Source organism: Aythya ferina, assembly GCF_964211825.1.
Source record: "Aythya ferina genome assembly, contig: HAP1_SCAFFOLD_107, whole genome shotgun sequence".
Lineage (NCBI taxonomy): Eukaryota > Metazoa > Chordata > Aves > Anseriformes > Anatidae > Aythya > Aythya ferina.
This window is the reverse complement of record NW_028181412.1, coordinates 318,708-334,096: the sequence shown is the minus strand read 5'-3', so window position 1 is coordinate 334,096 and position 15,389 is coordinate 318,708.

The window sequence follows — 15,389 nt, the reverse complement described above, 5'->3', positions numbered from 1 at the left end:
TTACCCATATCCTTACTCTTCCTTTTACCGTTATCATTAACCTTAACCTTACCCTATCCCTTACAATTATCCTTGTCCATACAACTTACCCTTACCCTAACACTTACCCTTAACCTAACTCTACACCTAAACCTTACCTGAAACCTTACCCTGACCCTTACATTAACCCTAACCCTTATCCTAAACCTTACTCTTAACCTTAACCTTACCCGTAACCTTAACCTAATCCTTACCCTTACGTTTCCCTCACCATAAGCCTAAAATTTACCCTAACCATTACCCTAACACCCTTACCCTAACCCTTACTCTAACCCTTACAATGACCCATACCCTTACACATACACTTACACTTACTCTTACCCTAAACCTTACCCTTACCCTAACACTTACCCTTATCGTAAACCTTACCCTTTCTGCTACACTTACCATTAGCCTAAATCTAAATCTTACACTTACCCTTACTTGAACCGAATACTTACCCTTACGTTTCCCTCACCCTAACCCTAAAATTAACCCTAACCATTATTCTAACCCTTACCCTCACCCATACCCTTACACTCACCCTTACCCTTACATTACCATAACTCTTACCCACACCATAACCCATACCCTAACACATATTTGTACCCTTAACCTTACCGTTACCCTTACCCTTACCCTTACTCTATCCGTTACCCTTACGCTTACCCTTAACATAAACATTACCATTAATCTTACCCTTACGCTAACCCTTACCCTATCCCTTACACTTTTCCTTATCCATACCCTTAACCTTACCCCAACCCTTACCCTTAAGCTGAACCTAACCCTAAACCTTACCCCAAACCTTTCCCTGAACCTTACATTAACCATAACCCTTAACCTAAACCTTACACTTACTCTTAACCTTAACCTTACCCTTAACCTTACCCTTAACCTTAAGCTAGTACTTAACCTTACATTTTTCTCACCCTAATCCTAAAATTAACCCTAACCATTACCCTAACACTTAACCGTTACACTTACCCTTATTCTATCCGTTACCCTTACGCTTTCCCTTAACATAAACCTTACCCTTGACCTTACCCTTACCATAAGCCATACAACAACACTTACATGTACACTTACGCTTACACTTACCCTAGCGATTACTCGTACAATTACCCTTACCCTTAACCTAAGCCGAAACTTTAAACCTTACAGTAAACCTTACCCTTTCTGCTACACTTACCCTTAGCCTAAATCTAAACCTTACACTTACCCTTACTGTAACCCTCACCCTTATCATTACCAATACCCTTACTCTTACCCTTACCCTAACCCTTACTCTAACCCTTACAATTACCCGTACTTTTACACATACCCTTACACTTACCCTTACTCTTAAACTTACACTAACCCTTACCCTTAACTAAATCTAACCCTTACACTAAACATCATCCTTACCCTTACCATTATCCCTTCTCTTACCCTTATCCTAAACGTTTCCCAAACCCTTACCCTTACATTAAACCTAACCCTTACCATAACTCTTAACCTTATCCTTAAACTTAACCTAATACTTACCCTTATGTTTCCCTCACCCTAAACCTAAAATTAGCCTAACCATTACCCTAACACTTACCCTTACTCTAAATCTTACCCTGAACTGTACCCTTACACTTCCACTTACCCACTTAAGTGTAAGAGTTAGGATAACGTTAACCTTAAGGGTGACCCTTTAGCTTATCCTTAATGTTTATGGTTAGGTTAAGAAAAAGAGTAATGGTTTGGTAAGGGTAAGGTTAAGGGTAATTTTACGAGTAATTGCTAGGGTAAGTGTAAGCGTAAGTGTACATGTAAGTGTTGTTGTATGGCTTATGGTAAGGGTAAGGTCAAGGGTAAGGTTTATGTTAAGGGTAAGCGTAAGGGTAAGGGATAGAGTAAGGGTAAGGGTAAGGTTAAGGGTAACGGTAAGGTTAAGGGTACAAATATGTGTTAGGGTATGGGTTATGGTATGGGTAAGAATTAGGGTAAGTGTAAGGGTAAGGGTCAGGGTAATGGTAAGAGTAAGGGTTAGGGTTAGGGTAAGGTTAAGTGTTAGGGTAATGGTTAGGGTTAGTTTTAGGGTTAAAGTCAGGAAAATGTATGCGTAAGTATTAGGTGAATGTTAAGGGTAAGGTTAAGGTTAAGAGTAAGGGTAAGGTTTAGGGTAAGGGTTAGGGTTAATGTAAGGGTCAGGGTAAGGGTTGGGGTAAGGTTTAGGGTAAGGGTTAGGGTTAATGTAAGGGTAAGGGTAAGGGTAAGGTAAATGGTAACCGTAAGTGTAAGGGTAAGGGTTAGGGTAAGGGGAAGAGTAAGGGGAAGGGGAAGTCTAAGGGTCCGGGTCAGGGTAAAAGTTAGAGTAAGGGTTAGGGTTAGGGTTCGGTAAGGATAAGTGTTAGGGTAATGGTTACGGTTAATTTTAGGGTTATGGTGAGGGAAACGTAAGGGTATGTATTAGTTTAAGGGTAAGGTTAAAGTTAAGATTAAGTGTAAGGGTTAGGGTAAGGGTTAGGGTTAGAGTAAGGGTTAGGGTTAGGGTTAGGGTAAGGGTTAGGGATAATGTAAGGGTCAGGGTAAGGGTTGGGGTAAGGTTTAGTTTAAGGGTAAAAGTAAGTATAATGGTAAGGGTAAGAGTGAAGGTTAGGGTAATGGTTAGATTTAGGTAAGGGTGAGGGTTCGGGTAAGGTTTAGAATTAGGCAAACGGTAAGTGCAGCAGAAAGGGTAAGGTTTAGGATAAGGGTAAGTGTTAGGATAAGGGTAAGGTTTAGGGTTAGCTTAATAGTAAGGTTAAGGGTAATTGTACGAGTAATTGCTAGGGTAAGTGCAAGCGTAAGTGTACATGTAAGTGTTGTTGTATGGCTTATGGTAAGGGTAAGGTCAAGGGTAAGGTTTATGTTAAGGGTAAGCGTAAGGGTAAGGGATAGAGTAAGGGTAAGGGTAAGGTTAAGGGTAACGGTAAGGTTAAGGGTACAAATATGTGTTAGGTTATGGGTTATGGTATGGGTAAGAATTAGGGTAAGTATAAGGGTAAGGGTAAGTGTAAGGGTACAGGTCAGGGTAAGGGTTAGAGTAAGGGTTAGGGTTAGGGTTAGGGTAAGGTTAAGTGTTAGGGTAATGGTTAGGGTTAGTTTTAGGGTTAAAGTCAGGAAAACGTATGCGTAAATATTAGGTTAATGTTAAGGGTAAGGTTAAGGTTAAGAGTAAGTGTAAGGTTTAGGCTAAGGGTTAGGGTTAATGTAAGGGTCAGGGTAAGGGTTGGGGTAAGGTTTAGGGTAAGGGTTAGGTTCAGGATAAGTGTTAGGGTAAGGGTAAGGTTAATGGTAACCGTAAGTGTAAAGGTAAGGGTATGGGTAAGGGTAAGAATAAGGGTATGGGTAATGGTAAGGGTGAGGGTTGGCTAAGGGTAAGTGTAAGGTTTAGATTTAGGCTAAGGGTAAGTGTAGCAGAAAGGGTAAGGCTTACGGTAAGGGTAAGTGTTAGGATAAGGGTAAGGTTTAGGGTTAGGTTAAGGGTATGGGATCGGGTAAGGGTAAGGGTAAGGGTAAGGGTAAGGGTAAGGGTAAGGGTAAGGGTTATGGTAAGGGTACGGGTACGGGTAGAAGTATGTGTTAGAGTATGGGTTATGGTAAAGGTAAGGGTTAGGGTAAGGGTAAGTGTTGGGGTAATGGTTAGGGTTAATTTTAGGGTTAGGGTGAGGGAAAAGTAAGGGTAAGTATTAGGTTAAGGTTAAGGGTAAGGTTAAGGTTAAGTGTAAGTTTTAGGGTTAGGGTTAATGTAAGGGTCAGGGTAAGGGTTCAGGTAAGGTTTAGGGTTAGGGTTAGGTTAAGGTTAAGTGTTAGGGTAAGCGGAAGTTGTATGGATAAGGATTAGTGTAAGGGATAGGGTAAGGGTAAGTGTTCGGGTAAGGGTAAGGTTAATGGTAACCGTAAGTGTAAGGGTAAGGGTTAGGGTAAGGGGAAGAGTAAGGGTAAGGGTAGGGGAAGTCTAAGGTTATGGGTCAGGGTTAAAAGTTAGAGTAAGGGTTAGGGTTAGGGTTAGGTAAGGATAAGTGTTAGGGTAATGGTTACGGTTAATTTTAGGGTTATGTTGAGGGAACATAGCAACAGTGCGCGCAGTCGCAGAATATACCAGGATGTGCTGAGTAATCCCAGAATTAGCAAGGTATAAAAAGGGACCCTGGCAGGGGTGAGGTGCTTGCCGTTGGCGGAGCTGAGACTCCCCGGCTGCCCAGTGCTGTTTTGCTTGATGTTTGCTTACTCAATAAATTCCTTTCTATGATTAATACAATGCTCTCTGAAAATTAATTAAGGGGGCAACTTATAACACTTTGGACGCTCAAAACCCAAACCCAAAAACTTTGGACGCTCAAAACCCTATCCCGAAAACAGGACGCTCAAAGCCCTAACCCAAAAACATTAGGATGCTCCAAGCCCTAACCCAAAAACATTCGGACGCTCAAAACCCAAACCCAAAACATTAAGATGCTCCAAACCCTATCCGGAAAACATTAGGAAGCTCAAAGACCTATCCCAAATACTTAGGACGCTCAAAACCCTATCCTGGAAACACTGAGATGCTCAGAACCCTATCCTCAAAATTTAGGACGCTCCAAACCCTAACCCAAAAACATTAGGACGCTCAAAGCCCCAACCCAAAACATTAGGACGCTCCAAACCCTATCCTGGAAACATTAAGATGCTCAAAACCCTATCCTGAAAACTGAGGATGCTCATTACCCAGACCCAAAATATTAAGATGCTCAAAACCCTAACCCAACTACTTAGGATGCTTGAAAGCCTATCCCAAAAAATTAGGGCACACAAAAGCCTAACCCCAAAAATTAAGATGCTCAAAATCCAAACCCCCAAAATTAGGATACTCAAAACCCTGGACCTGGAGAAACTAACCTGAAAAAACAAAACAAAACAAAACAAAAAAAAGATCTTAAAACCCTAACCGTAAATAACTGACCAAAAATAAAACCTTAAGACTCTAACCCTAAAAAACATATCAACACTACAACCCAAAAAACTCTAATACCCTAACACGCTAACCCTGAAACCCTTAAAACCCTAACCCCCAAATCCTTAAAACCCTAACTGTTAAAACTCCAACCCTAAAAACCTTAAAATCCTAAACATAAACCCTGAAACCCCTTACCCTGAAACCCAACCCTAGTGCCCAATCCCTGAAACCTTAAAACCCTGAATCAATCTGTAGCAAATAGCATAGGCTGAGTCGAGGATCTCAGTACAGTAGCATTATTATTCGAGATTACAATGGCGGGTGTCCCACAAGCAGGAGGGTGCCTACTAATTCCATACACAGTTTATACACTTTTTTTTTCTGCCGAGGACCGGGACCCTCCCCTGTTTCCCCTTTAACTGTGCTATTCAAGGTTCATAATCTAGCTGGTGCTTCACAGAAAATACACAGCTGCTGGCCTGTTACAAGTCACATTTCTTTTGAGGTTTTTACTCTTTGAGGTGGTAATGTTTCTTACGCCGTGATTTCCACCTAATTGCTGTAAGGATTCTGGTTGTCTGCGTTTTACAAGGTTGTCTGTTATAATAAATAAAAGTCCCAAATAGGATTACAATCAAAGTTTACAATTCACTGAATGAATAGAGGTAAGCAAACAGTGCTGGGTACGCCGGGAGTCTCTGCTCCACCAAGACGCGCACCAGTTATACACCAGTTACCTCCCTTAAGGGATATAGAGAAGCCCTCTCAGATACATCCGTCCTACTTCTCCTGCATGCGGCCGGAGGTCGGTCTAATTCTGGTGCTGTTGGTGGTGGAAGCTGGGGCAACGGTGGTACTGGTGGCGATACCACAGCCACCGGAGGGGGAGCCGCCGGGAGTGGATTGTTAGGATATGGAGGTGGTAGCTTATCCAACGGCTCACGTTTATCTTCTTTTTCTTTTTCATGTTCTTCTTGTTCTTCAAATTTCTTACCTGCTTTTAGTGTAAATATTGAGGCTGGAAAAGGACCTGAAGTCCTCCTGATCCATAATCCTGCATAATCACTTTCTTCCTGGCTAAAAGCTTCCTTTGAATTAACATGGATATTTAAGGCCTGGCAAATCCAGTCTTTGAAGGATCCAAAAACAGGCCAAAAGACATGTAGTCTTAAAGGCTCCTTTGGCCATTCTGTCACATAATACTGGACCATTTTTAATTTACTTTTTCCTTTTCTGGGGTCCCTATCATTCCAATTTCTAATCGTTATTCCTAATGGACTTTCTGGTGGTATGACTGGTAATTTGCTCCCTTTCTTCCGGTCTCTGGTCTTCGATTTTGTCTGACCCATCTAGGAATTTTACTCTGGCAATTCCCATAGCCCTTGGTTACCTTAGTAAGAGTGTCTTGCAGGGGGTCGAGGACCTATCACACACCCACAAATCCTATAGGAATCCCTTCGGTCCTTCACCGGCCAAGTCCCTCACGGGAGATTGGAACCGCGGTTAGAAGACCTCCACAATCGCTTCGGAACTAAGTTCCATCTCAGTCACACTCTTACACACACAGGCAACCGAACCCCACCCAACCGAACGGTATACGCTTTAAATGCTTACGACTCCGTCATCTTCGTTCGGATCTTCACACACACAATTATGGGCAAAATATAGTGCTGCAGCTGGCAAGGGAGCTGAAAAAAAGAATCAGAAACTTTGCTTACCTTTATTCAGGTTTAAGATGCCATTAGTTCCGACCTGACTCAAACAGCAGCCACCAAATGGTGGGGGTGCCTCTCCTAGATCAAACCAGAAATCAGGAACCAAAGCCCTCCCGGACGAGCGCCCGCTTGTAATAAATGACTGGGTCCCAAATAGGATTGCAATTGAAATTTACAATTTATTAATTGAATAGAGGTAAGCAAGCAGCGCTGGGTGCGCCAGGAGTCTCTGCTCCACCAAGACGCACACAAGTTACATCAGGCGGCTGGTTTTTATGCTGCTAGGCTAATACATATTCATTACTACTTCTACAAAACGCAGGGTTATTCTAATTAGTTCCCAGAATCCAAACCCTCCCACTGGTGCAGGCGTTATCAGTCTCCGGTGGTCCCTCTGGGGGCCGCTCGTACTGAAGGCTCGTAGTCTTCCTCCCAGGCTTTTCTCTTGTCCATCTCCTTTGTCCATCTTGGCTGGATGGCAGACACTTGCATAGTGTCCCATGCAACAGTTGTAATAGTTAGCAGTTATTCTGAAACCCCTTTGTTCTCTTATCCCCTATTGACCCGAATTGCTGGACCATTCCTTTGCAAGATTCAAGAACTATATATATTAACCACTCTGGTTTTCTCAGACTTTTCATCATATCATGCGGCCCTAGCATTGTTCCATATTGACACGAATCAGATGAACTCATTTCACACTGTTAAGCTGTCTTATCACTGCAAGCATATCTCAATACCACCTTCCTTCCCTCTACAGGATGTAACTGCGCAAAAACAACATTTTTATTCCCACAACCTTGATCCCCTTACCCTGAAATCCTTATTCCCCTTAAACCTAACAACTCTAACCACAACCCTAACCCTTATTATCAACCCCCTAACGCTAATGACACTGACCTTAATCCAAACCCCAAACTGCCCCTAACCCCAGACAACCAACAACGAAACACACACACACAAAGATGGAAACTACAAAAAAGGCAAAACCCACGATACAGGCCCCAAATCACAAATACACAACCAAAATGCTACAGAAAAGCCCCAGATGCAGGCCCCAAATGCTACTGCTAGGCCTCAAAAGCTCAAGATGCATCCCAAAGCAAAAATGCAGGCCCCAAACGTTACAGAAAAGCCCCCAAACCCAGGCTGCACAAGTCTACAAGCAGGCCCCAAACTGCCAACAGAAGCAGGCACCAACCACACCCAGATGCAGACCCCAACTGCCCACAAGCAGCTCCTACCCCACCACCCCCTCCCAAGAACTGGACTCCACCCAGACACTGGCCCAAGACCCGGACCCGACCCCCGCCAACCCCCCTACCCTCCCCCCGACACAGGTGTACAAGCAGCTCACAACCCGCCCCTTCAGAGACCGGTCCCACTCCCCCCACCCCCCCCAAGACACGGGATGCGGAGGTGTACAACCAACTCCCAACTCCCTCCCCCTCAAAGGGAGGCCCCAAAGACCCCCAAATGGAGGCTCCTAGAGTGAACAAACAGCTCCCAACTTCCCCAGGCACAGGCCCCCCCCCCCCCCCCCAAACACAGGCCACAAAGGTGTATAAACAGCCCAGACCCCCCTCCAAGACCATGGCCCCTATAGTGTACAAGCAGCTCCCAAACACCCACAGATGCAGGCCCCAACCCTTCTCAAAAGGGAGGCACCTAGAATGCATGAGCAACTCCCAACCAGCCTAAACATAGGTCCAAAAGTGCACAAGCAGCTCCCAACCCCCCTCAAATACAGACCCCAAAAGTGTACAAGTAGCTCCCCCCCTGAGACAGGACCCAAAGGTGTACAACCAGTTCCCAACACCCCTGAGACACAGGCCCCAACCGCCCCCCCAGACACAGCGACCCAAATTCTACAAGCAGCTCCCAACCCCTGCCAGGCAGGCCCCCTACCCTATACAAGCAGCTCCCAACCCTCCCCCCCCCCCCCGAGGGAGGCCCCCAAGGCCCCCACAAACACAGGCCCCTACAGTGTACAGGCAGCTCCCAGCCACCCCCAGATGCTGGCCCCAAAGTTGTACAAACAGCTCCCAGCCACCCTGCAGAAACAGATTCCTACATTGTACAAGCAGTTCCCAGCCCGCTAGACACAGGCCCTGACCCCCCACACATGCAGGCCCCAAAGGTGTACAAGCAGCTCCCACCCCTCCCCCAGACGCAGGTCCCAAGCCCCCCCCCCAAACACAGGCCCCTGCAACCAGCACCCAACCCCCTACCCCCGATGCCAGGCCCAAAGGTGTAGAAGCAGCTCCAAACCTCCTCCCTCAACCCAGGCTCCAACAGTGTACAAGCACCTCCCAACCAACCCTCCCCTTCCCCCCCCCCCCCCCCCCGCCCCCCGACACAGGCTCCAAAGGAATACAAAGAGCTCCCACCCCTCCCCCAGATGCTGGTCTCAACCCCACCCCGCCCCCAGAAGCAGGCCCCAAAGGTGTAGAGTCAGCTCCCAACCCCCTCAATGCCGGCCCCAAGGGTCTACAAGCAGCTCCCCCCTTGCCCCCAGATACCGGCCCCCAGACACAGACCCCAAAAGCCTAATCACAGGCCCTGAACTCTAGAGGCAGGCTCCAAAACCCAGGACAAAGCCCCAGTGGTTCGAGACAGGGCCCAAATCCCAGACACAGGCCCCAAACGCTAAACATATGCCAAAAAAAGTATTAGTGCTGGTGCCAAATGTTACAGACAGGCCCAAAAGCCCGAGATGCTCAAGGCTGAGACGTAACTTGGCTTTCTGAATTACTGGAAAGCAGCTTTCATTCTCAGATAATTGTGTGCAGGCTAGATAGGATGGGGCTTCAGGCACCTCTTCACCTGAGGAAACACACTGCCATCAGGCACCGCTGTGCCAGACAAGCTTGTTCTGCTAGAACACCCTACTCAGATGCACTGTGGCATTCAAGTGAACTGCTTTCATGCAAATATAACGACTGATGTTACAACCCACCTTGCCTGTGGCACCTGATGAACAGAAGAGTAAGCCACCGCAGCGCTTCAAAACCATCCCTGCACGTGCCGCTCCTTGTCGCTCTCTGGCCTTATCTCATATCCTTATCCACTTCTGTGGAGAGCCTGCCACGGCACCTGCAAAGCAAGACGGACACCTTTCATAGTCACCTTGTGCTACTTGGTCGTTCTGCTCCAACCCAGCTCATGACCAGCCCCTCTTCTTACACAGCTCTTCAGAGTGCAGTTTGCTCCTTTGAGCCTGTGCGAGACACCTGTGAAAGAAAAAGAAACGCATAGGCCGATGCAGCATCCAAAGACACAGCACAACTAGGTGAGTTACTCTCATCTGCTCCCTTACCTCTGCCGCTTACCAGCCCCCGAGGCAGATGCTTCAATCTACCCTCTTCAAACAGCTACAACACCTCTAAAAGACAAAGAGGGGATGCCTAGAGGAACAGTGAGACCTACAACACAACAACTGCTACATCTGTTCCTCACTCACCTTGCCAGAGGCAGCTCTGCGTGTGACATCCCAGGTTGTACACTGCGTTACCTAACCCTTACCGTAACCCTTACCCTAAACCTTCTCACCCTTACCATTACCCAAATCCTTACCTTTACTTTTTCCTTACCCTTACTCTTTCCTTTAACCATAACCTTACCCTTACCCTATACCTTACTCCAACCCTTCCCCTTACCTTCCCCTTCCCCTTACACTTAACCTAACCCTTACCCTTCTGCTTCCCCTAAAACATATCCTAACACATTCCCTTACCCTTAAACTTACCCTAACCCTTTCTATTACCCTTACACTTACTCTTGCCCTAATCCTTGCTTGCACCCTTACACTTATCCTAACCCTTACCCTTACCCATACTCAAACCCTTACTCTAACCCTTACCCTGACCCGTACCCTTACCCTTACCCTTAACCTAAGCCTAAACCTTAAACCTTACTTTAAAGCTTACCCTTTCTGCTACACTTACCCTTAGCCGAAATCTAAACCTTACACTTACCCTTAGCCTAACCCTCACCCTTACCATTACCCATACCCTTATTCTTACCCTTACCGTAACCCTTACCTTTACACTTACGGTTACCATTAACCTTACCCTTACCCTAACATTTATCCTTAACCTAACCCTTACCCTAAACCTTACCCCAACCCTTACCCTGACCCTTACATTAACCCTAACCCTTACCCTAAACCTTACCCTTACTCTTAACCTTAACCTTACCCTTAACATTCACCTAATACTTACGCATACGTTTTCCTGACTTTAACCCTAAAACTAACCCTAACCATTACCCTAACATTTAACCTTACCCTAACCCTAACCCTTACTCTAAACCTTACCCTGACCTGTACCCTTACACTTACCCTTACCCTTATACTTACCCTAATTCTTACCCATACCATAACCCATAACCTAACACATATTTGTACCCTTAACCTTACCGTTACCCTTAACCTTACCCTTACCCTTACTCTATCCCTTACCCTTACGCTTACCCTTAACATAAACCTTACCCTTGACCTTACCCTTACCATAAGCCATACAACAACACTTACATGTACACTTACGCTTGCACTTACCCTAGCAATTACTCGTACAATTACCCTTAACCTTACTATTAAGCTAACCCTAAACCTTACCCTTATCCTAACACTTACCCTTATCCTAAACCTTACCCTTTCTGCTGCACTTACCGTCTGCCTAATTCTAAACCTTACCCGAACCCTCACCCTTACCTAAATCTAACTAAAATCTAACCATTACCCTAACCCCTCACCCTTACAATATACATATTTTTACCCTTTACCTAAACCTTTACCCCAACCCTTACCTTGACCCTTACATTAACCCTAATCCTTACACTAAACCTTACACTTACTCTTAACCTTAACCTTAGCTGTAACCTAATACTTACTCTTACGTTTCCCTCACCCTAACCCTAAAATTAACCCTAACCATTACCCTAACACTTACCCTTACCCTAACCCTTACTCTAACCCTTACAATGACCCGTACTTTTACACATACCCTTACACTTACCCTTACTCTTAAACTTACACTAACCCTTACCCTTAACTAAATCTAACCCTTACACTAAACATCATCCTTACCCTTACCATTATCCCTTCTCTTACCCTTATCCTAAACATTTCCCAAACCCTTACCCTTACATTAAACCTAACCCTTACCATAACTCTTAACCTTATCCTTAAACTTAACCTAATACTTACCCTTCCGTTTCCCTCACCCTAAACCTAAAATTAGCCTAACCATTACCCTAACACTTACCCTTACTCTAACCCTTACCATGAACTTAAGTGTAAGTGTTAGGATAACGTTAACCTTAAGGGTGACCCTTAAGCTGATCCTTAATGTTTATGGTTAGGTTAAGGGTAATTGTACGAGTAATTACTAGGATAAGTGTAAGCGTAAGTGTACATGTAAGTGTTGATGTATGGCTTATGGTAAGGGTAAGGTAAAGGGTAAGGTTTATGTTAAGGGAAAGTGTAAGAGTAACGGATAGAATAAGGGTAAGTGTAACGGTTAAGTGTTAGGGTAATGGTTAGGGTTAATTTTAGGATTAGGGTGAGAAGAATGTAAGGTTAAGTACTAGCTTAAGGTTAAGGGTAAGGTTAAGGTTAAGAGTAAGTGTAAGGTTTAGGTTAAGGGTTATGGTTAATGTAAGGTTCAGGGAAAGGTTTGGGGTAAGGTTTAGGGTTAGGTTCAGCTTAAGGGTAAGGGTTGGGGTAAGGTTAAGGGTATGGATAAGGATAAGTGTAAGGGATAGGGTAAGGGTAAGGGTTAGCGTAAGGGTAAGATTAATGGTAAGGTTTATGTTAAGGGTAAGCGTAAGGGTAACGGATAGAGTAAGGGTAAGGGTAACGGTAAGGTTAAGGGTAAAAATATGTGTTAGGGTATGGGTTATGGTATGGGTAAGAGTTAGGGTAATGTAAGGGTAAGGGTGAGTGTAAGGGTATGGGTCAGGGTAAGGGTTAGAGTAAGGGTTAGGGTTAGGGTAAGGGTAAGTGTTAGAATAATCGTTAGGGTTAATTTTAGGGTTAGGGTGAGGGAAACGTAAGGGTAAGTATTGGGTTAAGGTAAGGGTAAGTGTAAGGTTTAGATTTAGGCTAATGGTAAATGTAGCAGAAAGGGTAAGGTTTACGATAAGGGTAAGTGTTAGGGTAAGGGTAAGGTTTAGGGTAACATAAAGGGTAAGGATTACGGTAAGGGTAAGGGTACGGGTAGAATTTGTTAGAATATGGCTTATGGTAAGGGTAAGGTTTAGGGTAAGAGTAAGGGTAAGTGTATGTGTAAGGGTACGGGTCATTGTAAGGGTTAGAGTAAGGGTTAGGGTAAGGGTAGGTGTTAGGGTAATAGTTAGGGTTAATTTTAGGGTTAGGTTGAGGGAAACAGAAGGGTAAGTATTAGGTTAAGGTTAAGGGTAAGGTTAAGGTTAAGAGTAAGTGTAAGTTTTAGGGTAAGGGTAAGGGTTAATGTAAGGGTCAGGGTAAGGGTTAAGGTAAGGTTTAGGGTTAGAGTTAGGTTAAGGTTAAGTTTTAGGGTAAGGGTAAGTTATATGTCTAAGGATAAGTGTAAGGGTAAGTGTTAGGGTAAGTGTAAGGATAAGGATAAGTGTACAAGTCAGGGTAAGGTTTAGAGTTAGGATTAGGGTTTGGGTTAGGGTAAGGGTAAGTGTTAGGGTAATGGTTAGGGTTAATTTTAGGTGTATGGTGACGGATAAGAAAGGGTAAGTAGTAGGTTAAGGTTAAGCGTAAGGTTAAGGTTAAGAGTAAGTGTAAGTTTTAGGGTACGGTTTAGGGTTAATGTAAGGGTCAGGGTAAGTGTTTGAGTAAGATTTAGGGTTAGGGTAAGAGTAAGTATATGGGTAATGGTAAGGGTAAGTGTTAGGGTTAGGGTAAGTGTAAGGTTTAGATTTAGGCTAAGGGTAAGTGTAGCAGAAAGGGTAAGGGTTACGGTAAGTGTAAGTGTAAGGATAAGGTTAAGGTTTAGGCTTACGTTAAGGGTAAGGGTAATGCTTTGGTAAGGGTAAGAGTAAGGGTAAAGGTAAGGGTTACGGTAAGGGTAAGGGTACTGGTAGAAGTATGTGTTAGAGTACGGCTTATGGTAAGGGTACAAGAAGCTCCCCCCCCAGAGACAGGACCCAAAGGTGTACAACCAGTTCCCAACACCCCTGAGACACAGGCCCCAACCGCCCCCCCAGACACAGCGACCCAAATTCTACAAGCAGCTCCCAACCCCTGCCAGGCAGGCCCCCTACCCTATACAAGCAGCTCCCAACCCTCCCCCCCCCCCCCCGAGGGAGGCCCCCAAGGCCCCCACAAACACAGGCCCCTACAGTGTACAGGCAGCTCCCAGCCACCCCCAGATGCTGGCCCCAAAGTTGTACAAACAGCTCCCAGCCACCCTGCAGAAACAGATTCCTACATTGTACAAGCAGTTCCCAGCCCGCTAGACACAGGCCCTGACCCCCCACACATGCAGGCCCCAAAGGTGTACAAGCAGCTCCCACCCCTCCCCCAGACGCAGGTCGCAAGCCCCCCCCCCAAACACAGGCCCCTGCAACCAGCACCCAACCCCCTACCCCCGATGCCAGGCCCAAAGGTGTAGAAGCAGCTCCAAACCTCCTCCCTCAACCCAGGCTCCAACAGTGTACAAGCACCTCCCAACCAACCCTCCCCTTCCTCCCCCCCCCCCCCCCCCCGCCCCCCGACACAGGCTCCAAAGGAATACAAAGAGCTCCCACCCCTCCCCCAGATGCTGGTCTCAACCCCCCCCCCCGCCCCCAGAAGCAGGCCCCAAAGGTGTAGAGTCAGCTCCCAACCCCCTCAATGCCGGCCCCAAGGGTCTACAAGCAGCTCCCCCCTTGCCCCCAGATACCGGCCCCCAGACACAGACCCCAAAAGCCTAATCACAGGCCCTGAACTCTAGAAACAGGCTCCAAAACCCAGGACAAAGCCCCAGTGGTTCGAGACAGGGCCCAAATCCCAGACACAGGCCCCAAACGCTAAACATATGCCAAAAAAAGTATTAGTGCTGGTGCCAAATGTTACAGACAGGCCCAAAAGCCCGAGATGCTAAAGGCTGAGACGTAACTTGACTTTCTGAATTACTGGAAAGCAGCTTTCATTCTCAGATAATTGTGTGCAGGCTGATTAAGGAGGTATTGGGGAGGCAAGGACAATCCCCAGACAAGGACTGTGTATCTCGAAACAAGACACTGGAACTCATGATAAGGAAGCGGCAGGCGGACAGAGAAACGAATGTAAGGACTATAACTCTCGAAACTGGACATTGGAATTCATTATAAAGATACAACAAACGGGAGAATTAGCAACAACCAGCTCTTGCAATTAAGAAACATGCCAATTCAGCAGATTCCTGACCAAAGGTGAAAAGTACACTGTGAGGAAGACTCGGGGTCTTCCTCCCAAAGACCCCTGCCCACGTCCCAAAGACCCCTGCCCACAATTCTTGGAAGGCTCTGCGCAGGAGCAAGGTGCCAAAAGGCTAATTAGCATGAGAAGCGAGGGAAGGCGGGGATAGGTAATGCATATGTATAGGTGCTTGTAGAATATTGATAGATTGATTGTATAAATTCAAGACTGCTTTCTGCTTTGGGTATGCACGATAGGTGGAGAGATCCCCCGTGCATCCAGCGCTGCAATAAAGAATATACCACTTAAAGGAATTTCGGCTTCGATCTTT